Here is a 19,926-nt window from a genome sequence, read left to right as displayed (position 1 = left end):
AACGGACTGGCCATCCGACGCCCCCCCGACATCTGGCGCTGCCAGTCCTGGAGGCCCGTGCTGGTATCGACAGGGGTCTGCAGGTTTGCAGCCATGGAGCCCAGGGGGTTGGCAAACCCTGTCTGTGACAGTGCGACGCCGGCTCGCACATGGCCACTGGCGCCGATGCCCTCAGCGATGGCCTGCAGAGACTGGGCCATGGCCTGCTGAGACTGGGCCATGGCCTGCTGAGACTGGGCCATGGCCTGCTGAGACTGGGCCATGGCCTGCAGAGACTGGGCTATGGCGTTGAGCGCCTCTGCCATCTTGCGCTGGCACTGGCTCATGGCCTCCTGTGAGAGGGCAGCCATTTCCTGGGCCACAGACGCCGCCTGCACGGAAGGCCCCAGGCCTCGCAAACCGTTCCCCATGTCTGACACCGTCGCACCCATTGCCTCCACCGCGGACGCCACCCGTGCGGTGTCAGCCTGGGTGGCACGCATGACCGGCACCACTCCCAGCTCCTGGACGCGGGTGGACTCCTCCACCTGCGACCGCAGCCGCCGCAAGCCGCCCGTCACCCTCTTCGCTCGTCTCCGGGTCGGTGGTTGCATCGGATCTATGTGTGGCTGTGGTATCTGCAGGAACCCAGGATCCATCTGGGCGGCAGATGTTCGCTTGGGCTGGGCTGCCCTCCGACCGCCCGGCTCCTCTGCTGCTCCTACCTCCACCTGCTGTACCGGGACGGCTGTGTTGTGCGCACCAGTGAGTGTACCAGACGCCTCATCACTAAAGTGCCCAACCGTGGTGAGTGTTTCTGCGATGGTGGAGGGTGTTGGTGACAGCAGTGGTGTTGTGTCGTGCTCTTCGTCCCACTCTGAGTCCATGGCACTTTGGGGTGGGGGTTCGTCTCCACCCATCCACTCTGACTCACTGTCCGGTATTTCGTCTTCCTGGGTAGTGCTGTCCCGGGTAGGGGTGTCCTGGGTAGTGCTGTCCCGGGTAGGGGTGTCCTGGGTAGTGGTGTCCTGGGTAGTGGTGTCCTGGGTAGTGGTGTCCTGGGTAGTGGTGTCCTGGCTCGGATGTGACGGGGGCCTGTGGCTGCCCCCCTCATCGCTGGGTGGTCGCTCCCGCACGTGACGGGGGTGTCGTCTCCCTGTTGCTCCAGGTCTCTCCGTCTCCTGTGGTCTCCGAGGGGCTTCCTGCGGGCGTCGCATGCTGGAGGGTCCGGGTCTCTCCGTCACCCGTGGTCTCCGAGGGGCATCCTGCGGGCGTCGCATGCTGGAGGGTCTGGGTCTCTCCGTCTCCTGTGGTCTCCGAGGGGCATCCTGCGGGCGTCGCATGCTGGAGGGTCCGGGTCTCTCCGTCTCCTGTGGTCTCCGAGGGGCATCCTGCGGGCGGTCTGCATCTGCGGGGATGGGTGCCTGGACGTTTGGTCCTGCGATACACAATGAAGCATGCATGGTTAGACATCAGGCAGTGATCAGGTGATACGGGGGAGGGGGATATAGGGGAGGGGGGATATGGGGACGGGCTGTCGGTGGCTCACTTGCTACTACGCCCCCGACCTCTGCATCAGCAACCTCCCGGTCCTCAGGTCCACCAGCCAGTTCCAGGGCCCTTTCCTCATGTACGGTCAGTGGCCTCTCATCAGCGGGGCCTCCTCCAGTCCTCACATGCTCCCTATTGTTGTGTGCGCGCTTCTCCTGTGGGTGGGGGGGGGGTGGCAGGGGTAAAAGGCAACACTGTTAGGCAGGTATATGAATGCACGCCATCGGTTGCGCGTGCATTGCAGAGGTTAAGGTTAGGGCTATATTCACTTGGGGATATGGGGGAGGGGGGATATGGGGGAGGGGGGATATGGGGGATATCGGGGAGGGGGGATATGGGGCAGGGGGATATGGGGGAGGGGGGATATGGGGGATATGGGGGAGGGGGGATATGGGGGAGGGGGATATGGGGGAGGAGGGATATGGGGGAGGGGGGATATGGGGGGGGATATGGGGGAGGGGGGATATGGGGGAGGGGGGATATGGGGGAGGGGGGATATGGGGGAGGGGGGGATATGGGGGAGGGGGGATATGGGGAGGGGGATATGGGGGATATGGGGAGGGGGGGATATGGGGGAGGGGGGATATGGGGGAGGGGGGGATATGGGGAGGGGGGGATATGGGGGAGGCTCACCCTGCCTGCTCTGACGAGGTCGTTCACCTTCTTGTGGCACTGGGTGCCTGTCCATGGTGTTAGGGCCACAGCGGTGACGGCCTCTGCCACTTCCTTCCACAGACGCCGGCTGTGGCGTGGGGCAACTCTGCGGCCGTGCCCGGGATACAGGGCGTCCCTCCTCTGTTCCACCGCGTCCAGGAGCGCCTCCACATCGCGTGACTCGAACCTCGGGGCTGAGCGACGGCCAGCCATCCAGTCGGGTGTTGCGGTCGGGTGTTGCGGTCGGGTGGGGGGGAGCAGCGCCGCCTTATGAGCCGTCACGCCGTGCAGCGTGTATGACGCTGCACGGCGTGAACCACTGCGCAAGCGCGGATCCCGTCACGTCGCTGCTAGCCCATTTCGGGCCGGAGACTATCGACCCATTTTTCCGACGTGACGTAAGTCGGATTTGCGCCGTTTTTTGCGCCGATCGGCAGACTTTCCGCCGATAACGGAGAATTTCGCCCCTGAAGAGGTGAAATGACCAGAAGAAATGTGGACATTACTTTTACAAAGTAGACAAGGTAGAGCTAATGAGGTATATGCATCATTGTCGGAAGAGGTATCTGTAGATTGTCGTGTAGTAAAGAAATCTGTCCTTAGTGGGTATGAGTTCGTTTGTGAGACATACAGGCAGACATTTCAAAATGCAACTTGGCCAAACTCATATTGAATTCAAGAGTGTAAAGCAAAATAATTTTTACCATTGAATATGGGCGTTAAAGATAGAGAGAATATATGAAGCCCTTAGAGAGGTGATTTTTTTGGAAGAATTTAAAAATTCACTTCCTTTGGTTTTTAGAACACATGTTGAGGAAGAAAAGGTTAAAACTGTTAGGCCTGCAGCAGAATTAGCTGATGATTACAAATTGGTCCATAGAACCAAACCTTTTTTCTATCATCCTATTAAACATGGAAAGGATAGAACATGGGACGGAGAAAAGAAAACAAAGAGTGAAGAAAGGGATGGAACAGTTGGGAATGGTCAGGAAACTTCACCTCAGATCAAAAGGGAAGTTGCTAAGGGTGAAATGATATTTGGCGGTGTAAGTATTTCCATTGTAATAATGGCGGGACACAATCGTGCAGATTGTTGGAAATTAAATGGAAGGCAGTACTGGGAAAGGAAGCTTCTGAAAAGGAAATAGCTACTAAAACTGTAGTAGTGGTACAGGTAAAATATGCTCTGTCAGAATCAATGAGAAAGGGGGATAGAGGCAGCACGGTAGCATAGTGGTTAACACAATTGCTTCACAGCTCCAGAGTCCCAGGTTTGATTCCCGGCTTGGGTCACTGTCTGTGTGGAGTCTGCACATTCTCCCCGTGTGTGCCTGGGTTTCCTCCGGGTGCTCCGGTTTCCTCCCCACAGTCCAAAGATGTGCAGGTTAGGTAGATTGGCTATGATAAATTGCCCTTAGTGTCCAAAATTGCCCTTAGTGTTGGGTGGGGTTACTGGGTTCTGGGGATAGAGTGGAGGTGTGTACCTTGGGTAGGGTGCTCTTTCCAATAACCGGTGCGGACTCGATGGGCCGAATGGCCTCCTTCCGCACTGTAAATTCTATGATTCTATGATATCAAGATAGTTCAGAGAATTATTTGAGTACTGGTGAAGTATGCCAGGTATTGGAGGGTCTGGATGTTCTGTTTCAAAGGGAGAAGTTTTCGCTCACTGATCTAAGTCATTGAGTAGATAAATTAAAATTCTAAGAGACACAAGATCAGACCAATGATTGATGGAAGCTAATGATGCAATTTGTATTCCAAGCTGATGATGCAATTTGTATTCCAAGAAGTTTTATGAAGGAAAAAGTATTAATAAGGCATATTAATGGAAGGAATGAACCTGTTTCTCTGTGTAACATTAATTTAAGAAGTAATTTTATAAATGGAATTGTTACTGTGGAAATTATTCCTAGATTACCTATTGGAGAAATAGATTTCATCCGAGGTAATGATTTGGCTTGTGGGGACAGTAATGTGACGGAAAATGTACTGCAAAAGGCAGTTGATCATGGTGATCTTAAAAAAAAATTTGAAAACTAATGTGGAAAAATATAAAACAATTACTGCAGGTAACAAGCGATTGAAAAATAATCAGATGAACACAGAAAATCAACTTGCACATTTGAAAGAGAAGTTTGCAAATGAGAAAAAGAGAACTGATGAGAACAATTGAGAATCAGTCAGGAAAAGTGAAACATTTGATTGAGGGTTTGAACTGTCTAAAGGATGAACTTGAAAAAGCAACTTTCGCAAAGGTTGATCTTCAGTTAAAACTTGTTGAACTTCAAGCATTAGAAGGGTTTATCGTGGAAATTTCCTTGAACAAGAAAAGGATGTTCTGTTAAATCAGAATAATTGGCTGAATGCAGAATTAAAAATCAATCGTTCTGAACTGATAGAAATATATCAAGAAAAGAACAGTGGGATTTGTGAGTTTCGAAGCAAAATGGAGGAAATGAAGAAGGTGGATGGTATGGAAAGTCGCAATTTGAAAGCTGTTCCTCTGAATAAAAACTTGTGGAATGCAAATAGTTTTTTTCAAAGTATTTTTATTCAAATTTTTAACATTTTAATATTTGAAAAATATTACATCACAAAAATAAACCCAACACAAAACCCCAACCCTGCATCCCAATCCACCCCCCCCCCACCCTACTAGTTCTCCAAAATGCAAAACAAACATCTCTTGTAGAACCCCTCATTCGCCCCTCTTAGGGCAACTTTCACCTTCTCCAAATGCAGTAACTCCATTAGATCCCCAGCCACACTGAGGCACAGGGTGGAGAAGCTGACCTCCACCCCTACAAAACCCACCTGTGAGTAATCAGCGAGGCGAAAGATAAAACATCTGTCCTCCCTCCTATCTGAAACTCAGGCAGGTCTGACATGGGCGAAATTCTCCGTAATCGGCGCGATGTCCGCCGACCGGCGCCAAAAACGGCGCAAATCAGTCCGGCATCGCGCCGCCCCAAAGGTGCAGCATTCTCCGCATCTTGAGGGGCCGAGCCCTCACCTTGAGGGGCTAGGCCCGCGCCTGACTGATTTCCACCCCGCCAGCTGGCGGGAAAGGCCGTTGGTGCCCCGCCAGCTGGCGCAGAAATGACATTGCCGGGCGGCGCATACGCGGGAGCGTCAGCGGCCGCTCACGGCATCCCCGCGCATGCGCAGTGGAGGGGGTCTCTTCCGCCTCCGCTATGGTGGAGACCGTGGCGAAGGCGGAAGGGAAAGAGTGCCCCCAGGGCACAGGCCCGCCCGCGGATTGGTGGGCCCTGAGCGCGGGCCAGGCCACCGTGGGGGCACCCCCCGGGGCCAGATCACCCCACGCCCCCCCCAGGACCCCGGAGCCTGCTCGCGCCGCCTTGTCCCGCCGGTAAGAGAGGTGGTTTAATCCACGCCGGCGGGACAGGCATTCTAGCAGCGGGACTTCGGCCCATCCGGGCCGGAGAATCGCCGGGGGGGGGGGGGCCGCCAACCGGCACGGTGCGATTCCCGCCCCCGCCGAATCTCCGGTGCCGGAGAATTTGGCAACCGCCGTGGGCGGGATTCACGCCAGCCCCCGGCGATTCTCTGACCCGACGGGGGGGTCGGAGAATCCCGTCCAGGGCCTGAATATGGCCCCCAGAGGATTACGCTCCAGGTCCGTATGCAAGATCACTGACATGGTGCTGAAAAATAGCCTCCAAAATTTCTCCAACTTCGGACAGGGCCAGAATATGATTAGCTGGGTTCCTCCCTCACTGATCGCAAATATCCTCTACCCCCTTAAACAGTCGGCTCATCCACAACTTCAGCAGGGGTACCACCTTCAGCTGTATCAACCCCAACCTCGCACATGAGGTTGAGACATTCACCCTCCGCAGCACCTCAGACCACAATCCCTCCTATAGCACCGTCCTCTGTTCCTCCTCCCACTTGAACTTAAACCCCTCCAGAGACTCCTCCAAAATCCTCCCATGGATCGCCGATGACCTCACCCTCAAACCCCACCACCGACAACATCCCCTCCAGCAACAAGGAGGAAAGTGCTACGGTCGGAAAGACTTTGTTCGCTAAGTTCTGTACCTGCATGTAACTAAAACCCTCCCCACATGGGAACCCAAACTTCACCCCCAACTTCCCTAAACTTGCAAACCGCCTTTCCAAAAACAAGTCCTTCATCTCCATCACCCCGCTTTCCTCCCATCCCCGAAATCTCGCAACCATGCTCCCAGGCTCAAACCCATGGTTCCCTCAGATTGGCATCAACCTCGATCCCGCCCCTAACCTAAAGTGCTGCTGAAATTGCCTCCATATTTTCAACGTGGCAACCACCACAGGACTCCCCAAAAACCAACCTGGGGTAAATGGGAGCAGAGCCAACCCCTGCAAGAACCTGCCTCCATCCTCACCCACAAAGCCTCCGTCTCCCTACTCCAACCCTGCACCTTCTCCACATTTTCCACCCAGTAATAGTACAACCAGTTCAGAAGGCCCAGGAATACTAATACAGGGGCAGCACGGTGCTGCAGTGGTTAGTGCAGCTGCCTCACGGTGCTGAGGTCCCAGGTTCGATCCCCGCTCTGGGTCACTGTCTGTGTGGAGTTTGCACATTCTCCCCGTGTTTGTGTGGGTTTCGCCCCCACAACCCAAAGATGTGCACACTAAATTGCCTCTTAATTGGAAAAAATGAATTGGATACTCTAAATTTATTTTTAAAAAGGAATACTAATACAGTTGAGCAAAGAACTGATCCAAGTAATATTACTGATATGGGAAAGACAGTAAAGGACAATAAGAAAACAACTGAAGTACTTGCAAAATTGGAAATTATGCATCATCAAACCAAAGTATTGAAATTGCAAAGTGATCTTTCTGAGTCAATGACAAGAGACACTGATTTAAAAATGCTTGTCGATGACACTATATAAGATGTAGTCATTGGAGGAAAGGCAAATGAACAGTTTGCCAAAGACCATTCAAACTCAACTAAGAACTGGACTGAGACAGTTCAGAAATTGTGCAATAAAGTTGAAGGGTTAGAATGTACTATGAAACTTCAGAGTGAGGAAGTGATTGACATGGCTCAAACTGAATTGAACGGAATTCATTTGAAATGGGACAGGGAGAAACATCAAGATTATAACAAGTTCAAAGAACAAACAAAGCAAGAGTATGATACTATTTTAGTGAACATAAGGAGCATCTTAACAGCATTCTTGAAACAGCTAAAAGAGATTTTGACAAGAGAAGAAAATAAATGTTAACGCACAAAAATGACATTTTTACTGTGTTAAGTCGAAAAGCGAATTTACCACATGTGAATTTGAAAAGTGGGCTTGAGAATGGAACCCCATACCTACAAGCGATGAAAAGGACAATTGCATTCTAGACTTAAATGAACCATACTTTTCTGAGTTGATAACTGAAAATTAAAAGAAAAAGAAACACAAAACTTGAGTATGATAATGTTATCATGTATAAATTCCGATGATGCTGTTAAAGTTATTGGTCAAGATTCTCCATTCCCCGCTGCTGCGACCAGGATCCTGATTGGGCGGAGAATGGAGCATCGCCCAAAATATTGGTTCAGTGCTGGATTCCGGACCCGTAGCTATTCTCCGCTGCCTAGTGCCAGCCATTGTATGGTACCCACCCCGCGCCAGCGAAGATGCAAATTCAGGTTTAGCATGCATAAGCGTGCGGTTAAAAGGCTGGAAGCCCAATTTCCCCCCTCCCCTCCCCCCAATCACTCCAACCCCAAAGCGAGAACTTCACTGGGCCGGCTTTGGGCAAGGTTGGGCAAGTGCAGCCCTGCCGTGGTGGAGTGCTAGAGGGGTCAAGAGGGTCAGGGCACTGATAATATGCCCCTCTGATGCTGCCAAGCTTCAGAGGGATGTCCCCCAATGGTCCTGGGGATTGGGTGGGCTCAGGCTGTGGGTGAGGGGTTGACGCCCCTCCCTATGGACTGACCCCCTTGATCCCCCTTCTGGGTCCACACCCAGGGAGTAGGTGCCATTTTGTCAGGGCAGTGCACCATTGACAATGCCAAGGGGTAGGGACTGAAGGGGGTAGAGAAAGATGGTGGCTTAAGGGGGGGCCTGATGAGGGGGCTGAAGTGGGGGGCTGGGGTGGGGTCAGGTCATGCCTGCGTGTTGTGTGGGGGACTCGCTTTCCTGTAATGGGGGAGGATGCCCCTCCTTGAAGAGATGTTGGGGGTGTCCTGCTTATATGCCTGCGTGTTGTGTGGGGGACTCGTTTTCCTGTAATGGGGGAGGATGCCCCTCCTTGAAGAGATGTTGGGGGTGTCCTGCTTATCAGCAGGGGATCAAGATTTATATTATGGGGAGGAGGGGGGCCTGCCACTGGATGCTGATATTGGGCCGCCTGCTCAAAATGGCAGCCCGATATCGGGATTTGGATGGAATCCGGCATGGTCTCCACCGTACATAAATTTACAAAGGACTGCCAATCACACCTGGGAACCACTCCTCGCGCTAGTGGAGACCAGTCGCGATTCTGAGCTGGCGGGAGCACTTCGACTCCGGAACGTAGAATCCCGCTCATTACCTTTGTTTTGGGTAAATCATTGTAATTATATAATATGACATGTGTAATTGTGAACTCAGAAAACTGTACTTGGATGATGGAAAACGTTCTGTGGTTAGATATTTGTCATGTTAAATTTATGTAAAGTGGATGTAACACCAGTGTAAAAAAATCTACAGGATTATGAAGATTTGTTTTTTTCTAAGGGGAAGGTGATAGAAAAGTAAAGGTTGTTTTAAGGGATTTATATTTCTATTGTTCAATGTTAGATAAAATGAATAGTTTTAAGTGTATTGAGTTTAATGTTTCTGTGCTTGGAAAGGTTAAACTTAAATCATCAGGGTGATTCTATTGTGCTTAGAGAGGGCTATGGCATGAAGAATAAATAAACCAGCAGTGGTTACTTAGCAACTAGAGAATTTTTTAGTTCAGCTAATTTGATTACAGTTGGAGAGAAGTAGTGAGAGAAACAGTTCTCACAGCTCTGCTAGAAGCAGTTGGCCTTGCAAGAAAAAAAGCCATACTATGGAGTATACCATGAACCTAAGTCCAGCTAATTAAAGGAACTTGAGAAATGAAGAGAAGTTTCCAAGAAGTCTGGAGTTAATGGAACAGTGGAAACTGGGAACCAGAACAAATTACTATTCAGTAAAGTCACAGAGAGTTGAAGAGGCATTGGATCATGAGAGGCCAGAAATATATGTTTAAGGTGAGAGGGGCAAGGTTTAGAGTAGATGTACGAGGCAAGTTTTTTACACAGAGGGTAGTGGGTGCCTGGAACTCACTACCGGAGGAGGTGGTGGAAGCAGGGAGGATAGTGACATTTAAGGGGCATCTTGACAAATACATGAATAGGATGGGAATAGAGGGATACGGACTCAGGAAGTGTAGAAGATTGTAGTTTAGTCGGGCAGCATGGTCGGCACGGGCTTGGAGGGCTGAGGGGCCTGTTCCTGTGCTGTACATTTCTTTGTTCTTTGTATATCTGCAGTAGCGCTAATATTTCTGAGGAATTACTCCAGTTTGGGAGACATTATTTGAAATAAGTGTGGAAGCGTCGGAGTGTGGCTACTAGGGAATTTTCATAGTAACTTCATTGCAGTGTAACACAGGGGGAGGCCTACTTGTGACAATAATAAAGATTATTATTATTATTACATAAGTGTGGCTGGACCTCGGAGTTTGTGCAAAAGCCTTTACGACAAAGGAACCATGAAGGGAGAGGTGTAAAAGCTGAAAGAGAAACCTTGATGGAAGCAATGGAAGAAAGTATAATCTAAAAGAAGATTTAACATTGTGACTTTTGAAAGCAAATTTTGAAATCACTTGTGTGGAAGCCGGAGTTCAGTGATACAAGGTGGCTCATGGTATAAGAATCATCTGGTGAGTATTTTGAGGAGGACTCCACTGACATTTGCTCGGGTTCAGAAATGAGTGTGTCTTACCACAGTAATCGTGTACGCTTAAAAGGGATTTTGTGTGTTAATGAGGCCTTTGCTGCTTACGATGCACTTCTAATCCATGTTAACTAAAAATATGCGTGTATCTGTTGATCTAAGGGGGAATAATGGAGTATTGTACTATATTAAATTTTTTGCATGTTTAATAAATGTTTTTTTCTTGATGCAAAAACTAATTAGCAGTCCTGTGACTCCGTTCCTTAACATTTTATACAGAAAGGTAAAAATGATGGTCTTGTGAGCCAGAGTTCCATTTTGGGATCTTCCCATCCAGTTATAATGCCAACAGGGATCGTAACACAGGGGGAGGTCAGTTAACATGGCACAAACTGGGGACTGAACCACGGATCTTGCAGTAGGGTATAGCTCAGTTCCACCCAGGGCCATTACCAATGGTTTTTTGCAGCAGCTCTTTTACAGCGGCGAGTTAGGAAAACATCTTCTGTCTTAAATCAAAGGATGTGCTCGTGTAGAATTCTTTCCACAGACACTATTATTTAACTTAAAATTCAACAGAACGAACAAGTGGTTTGACGAGCATGACAAAGAGGAATAAACCATGGAAGAGAGGCAGGACTGAGGGTGAATCAGGTTTCACAGCTTGACTCAACACCAAAGATGGGTTTTAAAGCTACCATGGTGTTGTTAAATTACATCTTTGTTCAAATATTGATTCATAATCTATGACTGATTGGCCCCTTGGCAATTCTGTAACACAAAGAGCTGCAGCAGGTGGATGTTATCTTCACTGTGTCAGTCATACAGACTATGCCCAAACATAATTACTTGATACTCTGGTCAGGATAAAGCTTTGTGCCTCCAGATATGAAACAGATGTTCTGTTTAAACATATATATATTTTTTAAAAGGTGTCATTTTAAGTACTGCTGACAGGAAATGAAAGTTACTGAATTTAGAATTTCACCTCTTTATGGCTGAAAGTGAGTTGTTAAAAATATTAAATGAAGTCCTTTAAATTTAGAACATTTTCACAGCTTTAGGGAAAGAATTACAAGTTATTAACTAAGCTGCTTCGAGCGATAGTGATGAGCCAAAATCACAATATTACTTGAAATCTTGTTTGGCTTTAATTCTATTTAAATGCAGTAGCACAGCTGCAATCTGAGTAAGGGAAATTGTTTCATGCAGGGGAACATGAAGGCAATGAAGGGATGTAGTAACAGTTTAAAGCAGACATTGTCAAACTCAGGGGTGCGACCCGCGGGTGGATCGCGGGCGGGTGTCAGGAGGGTCACGGAGCCATCCGCGCATGCACACCCATGATCAGGCACGTATGCGCAGTGCGGCTGCATTTTTTAATATATGGTCGCAGCCTTTTTTTTTTCAAATTCGGGGGCCCAAAGGGACCATTGGAGCCAAAGGGACCCAAAACCATTTCCTCCATTTTTGTTAGCAACAAGAGAAAATGGTGGGTCGCGCAGGTCGGCCAGCGAGGGCCGCAAAGGTCGGTCGGCATGGGTCGCGAAGGTCGGCCGGCGTGGGTCGCGAAGGTCAGCTGGGTTGGGTCCCGAAGGTTGGCCAATTGGTAAAAATGGGTCCCCGAAAAAAAAAATTGAAAAACACTGGTTTAAAGTACCGCAAGTCAGCATGTGTTTGAGACAATGTATGCACAACAATATGGCAATGGGACCATCCAGAATACTAACATGCAACAGAATGATAACACTACCCACACAGAGCTATTCAGTGATGCAATGACACTGTACAGTAAGCTCTGCTTGGTAATGCTCACGAAACATACCATCAGCAGTGTCTCACATACTGTCAGACTAATAAATGATACCCGAGCTTTGACTTTATGCAGAGGTGGACAAGGGGCAGAACGATAGCATAGTGGGTAGCACTGTTGCTTCACAGCGCCAGGGTCCCAGGTTCGATTCCCGGCTTGGGCTATGTCTGTTCGGAGTCTGCACGTTCTCCCCGTGTCTGCGTGGGTTTCCTCCGGCTGCTCCGGTTTCCTCCCACAGTCCAAAGACGTGCTGTTAGGTGGATTGGACATTCTGAATTCTCTCTCTCTGTACCCGAACAGGGGCCGGAATGTGGCGACTAGGGGCTTTTCACAGTAACTTCATTGCAGTGTTAATGTAAGCCTACTTGTGACAATAAAGATTATTTTTTAAAACAATAATGAAGTTAATGGAAAAGTAAGAGAGATGTACAATGGACGGCTGATCCCACTGTGCCTGATTTACATTATTGTCCAAATCAAAAGTACCCCCTCCTCCCTCTGCCCCCCAGCCCCCACCCCTGTGTGAGCAGTGTTTACATCATGATGCCCACCCACAAGGCTGGTAGTGTTCCAATATATTACACCTTTACTGAACTGAGGAATGTGGGTGAAAAACCTTTGTGAGGGTCCCGGAGAATACAGCACGAGTTTGTAGAGTCAAACAGAAAGTACCTTTATTCACAACAATATGTACACAGCACCAGTGGTTCACTACTGGTTCCCTGTGTAGCCGGTACCACACTGGCTGCAAAGCTAATGATTGCCCCACACCCCCCATTGGGGGAGCTCATATTCCTCAAGAGTCTTGGGGTAAGCAATTGCCCCCAGCCAATAGGATCCGGGCAGCTTATAACAAACACCACGGCCCAAAGTGCAGGTCGGCATCAAGGTTCAATAAAGTAAACACAAGGCGAGATAAAATTCGGAAAACGTGGCAGTGACCTACGTGGGAGTTACATTTGAGGTCAGGTAGAGAGGGACAGATGACAATTAAGAAGGACTGAAATGTAAAGGTAAGAATTGAGCAGTTGTCAGTTGAAATTGTGAGGGACATCGGGAATTTCCTCAGAACTCCCCCTACCAGTTCAGCAGTGCCACAAAAATCCGTTTACACACCTGAGCAGGAGGCGGAATTATACGCCCACCCCGGCTGTGCGTTTGGTGCCAGGGGGCATTTATTTGTGCAGAAGGGTGACGGGTGGGGACTGAACCATCTTCCCACCTCCCATCCAATTAAGTCAATGGTGGGAAGGCAAATTGAGGACATTGAGCGCCTCATTGCCGCTGCTGGGGCCAGCATCTGGAAGGGCGACCCAGTGAAAGCCACCTCCCTAGCTTTGCTGCCAACGCCCTCCACCCCGTCTCCCATGACAACCCCTCCCATCGTGCAGCCCCCTCACTCAACTGTCGCCTGGGATCCAGTGACAATCCAAAGCCTCGGGTGGCAGTAGTACCAGTACCAGCCACCCCCTCCCTTGTGGCGCTGCCATGCAATAGAGCTGCTGGCCTCTGATTGGTTGCATCCTCCCAACATCAGCACTTCTGTCCCCAGGATCCTTGATCCTAGAGAAGACCCAGTGTTGTCCAGTTAAGTAAAAGCAAAATACCACGGATGCTGGAAATCTGAAACAAAAACAGAAAATGCTGGAGAATCCCAGCAGGTCTGGCAGTGACTGTGAAGAGAAAAACAGAGTTAATGTTTCGAGTCCATATGACTCTTCAGGGCCAGACGGACGTGAAACGTTAACTCTATTCCTCTCTCCACAGATGTTGCCTGATCTGCTGAATTTTTTCTGTTTCTGACCAGCTAAGTGCCTGAGCGGCATCTAATTCTGTGGACCTTCCCTGCAGCCGGAGACTCCCATGACTCTCCAGTTGGTGGACAACACCCATGTCACCTCCAGTAAATCCAGCCCTCAGATTCTGTTGCATGACCAGTGAAGGGATGGCAATTGTAAGAACAGTTCCAAAGAAATTCCCTTCATAGGTCATTAAATAATTTAAAGCTGGAAGACCGGTCTCTATCCATTTGAAAAGTCTGCAGCAAATACAGATGTTAGCGATCCAACCGTTGTATTGTAATAGGGTAGGAGATTTCAAATACTGAAGCGAAGTGATCTGAAGGTAGTTTATCAGCTTAGAGTGGGATCACCATCAAAACAGCAGCGTTATTTACGAGTGAAAGAGGTCATCAATATGGAAAAAAGGGTAGTGTGGGAGAAAGGATAGAGCTTTGTAGAACTTAGGGTCACTAGAAAAAAATCCAGATGATAGAACTCACAAGTGCGTCATCAGAAAGAAGTCCAGATAGCCAGGAACGTAACTTTGGTTGGAGCCATATCAGAGTAATTTGTAAATGCGCAGTGCCTGTCAGGCTGTCAAGATGTTGTACATTATTCCAGCATCTCCCTGCACAAGAGGAAGGAGCTGTGCTCCGAAAGCTAGTGTTTGAAGCAAACCTGTTAGACTTTAACCTGGTGTTGTAAGACATCTTACTGTGCCCACCCCAGTCCAACGCCGGCAGCTCCACATCATCCCTGCACAAGAGTCACACATCACACTTCTGGTTAGATCTGCGCTAGTTCCTAACTGTAATGTCAAGAGTGATGGGTCTAATCGTTTGTTTCTATGAAAAAAAGCAAGTTAAGAATCTGGAGAAGATCAGTGGACAGTACTGATTGGGTCATTTCCAGGATTCCGAGTCAATGAAGATAACCTGCAGCAGATAACCACTGAGTGGGTTACACAGGATCCACAGATATTCATTTTCCGTGACACACAAAAAGGTTGATATCTTGGGACATGAGAAAGGGCTGAGGTCAGCGGAAACATATCCTGGACGGAATTCTCCGAGCCTCCGCGCCGAATGTGCGATCTGCGCGGGGGTGGAGAATGGGCATTGACGCCGAAAACCAGCGTGACGCCGCTCCCGCGATTCGGCAGTCTACGCGGCGTGGGTAGGGGCCATTGACAGAGGCCCCTGCGGCTATTCTCCAATGACAGCTGGCCGAGTTCCCGACGACGTGGTTCCAACCACGTTTTGCCTGTCGGGAACGGCTGGAGGCGGCTGCAGCGTCAGTCCGCGGCCGCTCTAGTGGGAGGCGAGGCGGAGGGATCCTTCACCTGAGAGGGACCTCAGGGTCGGCCAGGCTAGCAATCGGGGGCCAACGATCCGTGGGCGCCCGCGATCTCGGGGGGGCCTATATTTTCAGGGCCACTCCACGGTACGAGTCCGCCATGTCGCGCGGGGCAGCCGCCGAATACCGCCTCCATGCGCATGCGCGGACCCCCGACCGGATGCGCAGGGCCCCATATCGGCAGGCAGAGCTGCGTGAAGTACTCCGGGTCCCTGCTAGCGCCCTTCAGGTAGGAGAATCACTCTGGACTTTCTTCAGGAAAGTCCAGAGTGAAATGCCCACGTTTTGACGCTGGAGTGGGGACATAGCCCCATTATTGGAGAATCCCGCCCCCTGTATGTGAGAGGAAGGTAGGTTCCTTTTGTCATGATATGCCCTCATGCACATAATGAGATACAGAAAGACAGTGACAGACACCAGTACAGCCAATCAACACACAGGACAGAACACAACCAATCACCAGACAGAACACTAGAAGGTGGTCTCCCACTATAAAACACACGAAGCATCAACACTCTGTCACTTTCCACTGGTGACAACTGGAGTGACAGTCAGGGTGTATATATCAGTTAGCACCTTCTACAAGTGGCTCAGAGCTAGTCTGGTCTAGTTAGTTATAGTAAGCACGCTTAGATTAGTAGAGTGTCAAACCCACAGCGAACTGTGTGCACTGCTTAACAAGTTCAATAAAGCGTATTGAACCAACACCAAAGTTTGGAGTCTACTTTCAAGTACAACTGCATCCAGTTGCAGTCCACGTTACCCCTGGGTGATTAACACGACATGGTACCAGTAGTCTACTATCTCTAAGTGAATTACCTTGAGTGATTCTGTGACAACCAGCAAGTGCCTTCCAGCGGCATGGAGAAGATCCAGGCCCCTCCGCAGCTACGGATCTTCGGCAATCTCGGCGCCAACTGGCAGGTCTTCAAGCAAAGGTTCCTTCTCTACATTGAGGCCTCTGACCTCGGGGATGCGGCCGATGCCAGAAAAATCGTGCTGCTCCTATCAACTGCGGGGGACCAAGCCATCCAGGTTTTCAACTTGCTTAATTTTACCAATGGCCAGGACAAGACCAAATTCAACATCGTTTGGAGAAGTTCGACAGTCACTGTGAAGTTGAAACAAATGAGACCTTTGAGCACTATATCTTCCAGCAACGCCTTCAGGGTAAGGATGAACCATTCCAATCCTTTTTAACTCATCTCCGTATATTAGCGCAGTCCTGCAATTATGGTGCAACCGATGATTCCATGATCAGGGATCAGATCGTGTTTGGGGTGCACTCCGATTCCCTGCAGGAGCAACTCCTCAAAATTAAGCACATGACCCTGCCAGTCGCAATCGAGACGTGTAGAGCGCATGAGCTTGCGAGAAATCGGTACTCCCGTTTCAAATCAGCAGAATATGATAAACTTGCCTCCCACGCGGCAGAGAGTGTACAGGCCATCGCCCGGATGCAGCGCCTCAGTATCGATGAAGGCGGCCATTTCGCCCGCTTTTCCCGGGGCCCCACGCATGCGCAACACAAACGGGAGAACGAAGCGGCCGAAAACCAAACTGCGCAGGTGTGAACATCGCCGACCTCACTGCACATGTGCGACAACGCACGGAGCGTAACGACGTCAACGTCATGACGTGCCCGAACTGCGGCACCGCCCAATTAAAGCGGCAATGCCCTGCAAAAGGCAGGCGATGGTTAAATTGCGGGAAGCCTGGACATTATACAGCCTTGTGCAGGTCTGCACCACTAGTCAAGGGCCAGCGATCCCAATTCCAACGCAAGCGCGTTCGATGTGTACAGCAAGATTTACTGGATTCTGATCCTGGTAGCACTACGGATCCAGAGGACGAATGCCCGGAGTCCCCCTATCATGTGGGCATCATCACTACATGTGAGTATGCCTCTTCAAATTCAGCAAGACGTCTATCTATCCTCAATGTGGATTCCGCGGACGAATGGCATGCTGTCATACAAGTTAATCAATGCAGCATCCAGTTCAAGCTGGACACTGATGCTTCTGCCAATCTCATCTCTCAAGCTGATTTTGACCGCATTAAAAAGCAACCCAAAATTCTTCCGCCAGCCTGCCAGCTCCTCGATTATAATGGCAATGCCATAACTGCACTAGGATCTTGTCATCTATTCATCTCCAACAGGACCATCAATGTCACAGTGCGATTCAAAATCGTCAAGCCTGTAAATGCATCCCTGCTCGGTGCCCATGCATGCAAGCTACTCAACCTCGTACAGCGAGTCCATGCAATGTCTTCTTCCAATGTAGATCTTCAGGCTGACATTGATGACATCCTTGCTCAATATCCGGATATGTTTGATGAAATGGGCACTCTGCCATACTGCTACAAGATCCTACTCAGGCCTAATGCCACGCCTGTAATCCATGCACCACGCCGGGTACCGGCTCCTCTGAAGGAACATTTAAAGGCACAGCTACAGGAGCTCCAAGACCAGGGCATCATCTCCAAAGTGATGGAACCAACTGACTGGGTCAGCTCAATAGTCTCTGTGAAGAAGCCCTCAGGAGAGTTGAGGATATGAATAGATCCCAAAGATCTTAACCAGAACATAGTGCGGGAACACTACCCGATCCCGAAGCGGGAGGAACTGACCAGTGAGATGGCACACGCCAAATTCTTCACGACGCTAGGTGCATCACGTGGTTTCTGGCAGATACAACTGGACGAGTCCAGCAGGAAGCTCTGCACGTTCAACACACCATTTGGCAGGTACTGTTATAACCGTATGCCGTTCGGCATTGTCTCAGCCTCTGCAATCTTCCACAGGATCATGGAGCAGATGATGGAGGGCATTGAGGGTGTACGTGTCTTCGTAGATGATGTAATCATATGGTCCACGACTCCCGAGGAACACATATCTCGTCACAAACAAGTCTTTCGACGTGTCCATTAAAACGGCCTCAAGCTAAACAAGGCCAAGTGCTCCTTTGGCATGTCAACCATCAAGTTCTTGGGCGACCAGATATCCCAGCAGGGTGTGCGACCAGATTCGGACAAGGTCAAGGCCATTAACGCCATGAAGACTCCGGAAGCCAAGAAAGAGGTACAATGCTTCCTCGGAATGGTGAACTTCTTGGGAAAATTCATTCCCAACTTGGCCTCACACACCACGGCTCTCAGGCATCTGGTGAAGAAGTCCACTGCATTCCAGTGGCTACCCACACATCAAGCAGAGTGGCTCGAGCTCAAAGCAAAGCTCACCACTGCTCCGTTACTAGCATTTTTTGACCCGGACAGGGAAACAAAAATCTCCACGGATGCAAGCCAAGACGGTATTGGGGTGATGCTCCTCCAAAGGGATGACTCCTCATCCTGGGCTCCAGTTGCTTATGCATCAAGGGCCATGACTCTACTGAACAGAGCTACGCCCAAATAGAAAAAGAGTGCCTGGGCCTCCTAACCGGCATTGTAAAGTTCCATGACTACGTCTACGGTCTACCTACATTCACAGTGGAGACTAACCACAGACCCTTGGTCCATATCATTCATAAGGACTTGAATGACGTGATGCCCAGGCTTCAGCGCATTCTCCTTCGACTCCAAAGGTACGATTTTTGAGTTAGTATACACACCAGGCAAGGAACTGATAATTGCGGATGCCCTGTCCTGCTCCATCACCTCGCCCTGTGAACAGGTTGACTTCATCCGCCAGATAGAGGCAGAGGTGCAGCTGTGTGCCAGCAACCTCCCGGCCTCAGATGAAAGAGTGATCAGCATTCGTGAAAAGACTGCCACAGACCCTCTTCTGCAGTGTGCAATGCACCACCTTGCAAATGGCTGGCAAAAAGGGCAATGCCCTCAGTTCTTTAGGTGAAGGACGACCTGACAGTTGTCGAGGGGATCCTCCTCAAGCTAGATCGTATCGTTATTCCTCACAGTCTGCAGAGCTTAGTGCTCAAACAAATCCATGAGGGACACCTAGGTGTCGAAAAGTGAAGGCGCAGGGCCCGGCAGGCTGTCTATTGGCCTGGAATCAGCCAGGACATATCCAACATGGTCCTCAATTGTGTGACCTGCCAGCGTTTCCAGCCTGCTCAAACAAAAGAAACACTCCAGCAAACACGAGATCGTGACCTCTCCGTGGTCCAAGGTGGGAATCGATCTTTTTCACGCCAATAGGCGTGACTATGTGCTCATCATAGATTACTTCTCAAATTACCCGGAAGTTGTGAAGCTGTCAGACCTCACATCAAGGACAGTCATCAAGGCCTGCAAGGAGACATTTGCCAGGCATGGCATTCCAATCACTGTCATGAGTGACAATGGTCCCTGCTTCCACAGCCAAGAGTGGTCCAATTTTGCCAAGTCGTACCAATTCAATCACATCACCTCAAGCCCACACTACCTGCATTCCAACGGGAAGGTTGAGAAAGGGGTCCATATAGTGAATCAACTGCTCTGCAAGGCTGCGGACTCTGCTTCTGACTTCAACCTTGCGCTGTTGGCGTACAGGGCAACCCCTCTGTCCACCGGTATTCCTCCGGCTCAACCCCTCATGAATAGAGACCTGCGGACGACTGTTCCAGCCATACACTTACCAGACCTGGATCACCTCCCAGTGCTGCAAAAGGTGCAGCAACTCATAACCGGCAAAAGCTGATGTACGATGCTCATGCTACCGATTTGCCTGTGCTACCTCCGGAAGAGGCTGTTCGGATCAAGCTACCTGATGGAGGCTGGTCAGCTCCAGCTGTTGTTGTTCGACAGGCTGCTCACAGATCGTTTGTAGTTCATATAGCTGATGGCTCCATTGTCATGCGCAACAGAACGGCGCTGCGCAAATTTGCCTGCCCACCAGCAGATCCTACTTTTCCATATGTTGTCGTGC

At 49.9% G+C, this 19,926-nt stretch overlaps 1 protein-coding gene across 4 annotated transcripts in view; it reads left to right on the top strand.

The window, feature by feature from the left end:
* The window catches only part of LOC140396214 (protein shisa-like-1), a 296,701-nt gene that overhangs the window by 215,561 nt on the left and 61,214 nt on the right, over nucleotides 1–19,926 (top strand). The window contains exon 2 of one of the 4 annotated variants that reach the window (XM_072484528.1): nucleotides 9,876–10,095. The exons of the other annotated variants lie outside the window; for them this stretch is intronic. The gene's annotated coding sequence lies outside the window, so the exon portion shown is untranslated. The remainder of the gene's footprint in view (nucleotides 1–9,875; nucleotides 10,096–19,926) is intronic. 4 annotated transcript variants of the gene reach the window in all.

Source organism: Scyliorhinus torazame, chromosome 19 (genome assembly GCF_047496885.1).
Source record: "Scyliorhinus torazame isolate Kashiwa2021f chromosome 19, sScyTor2.1, whole genome shotgun sequence".
Classification (NCBI taxonomy): Eukaryota; Metazoa; Chordata; class Chondrichthyes; order Carcharhiniformes; family Scyliorhinidae; genus Scyliorhinus; species Scyliorhinus torazame.
Note: the sequence above shows the minus strand (reverse complement) of the source record. Positions and strands in the feature narration are given on the sequence as shown.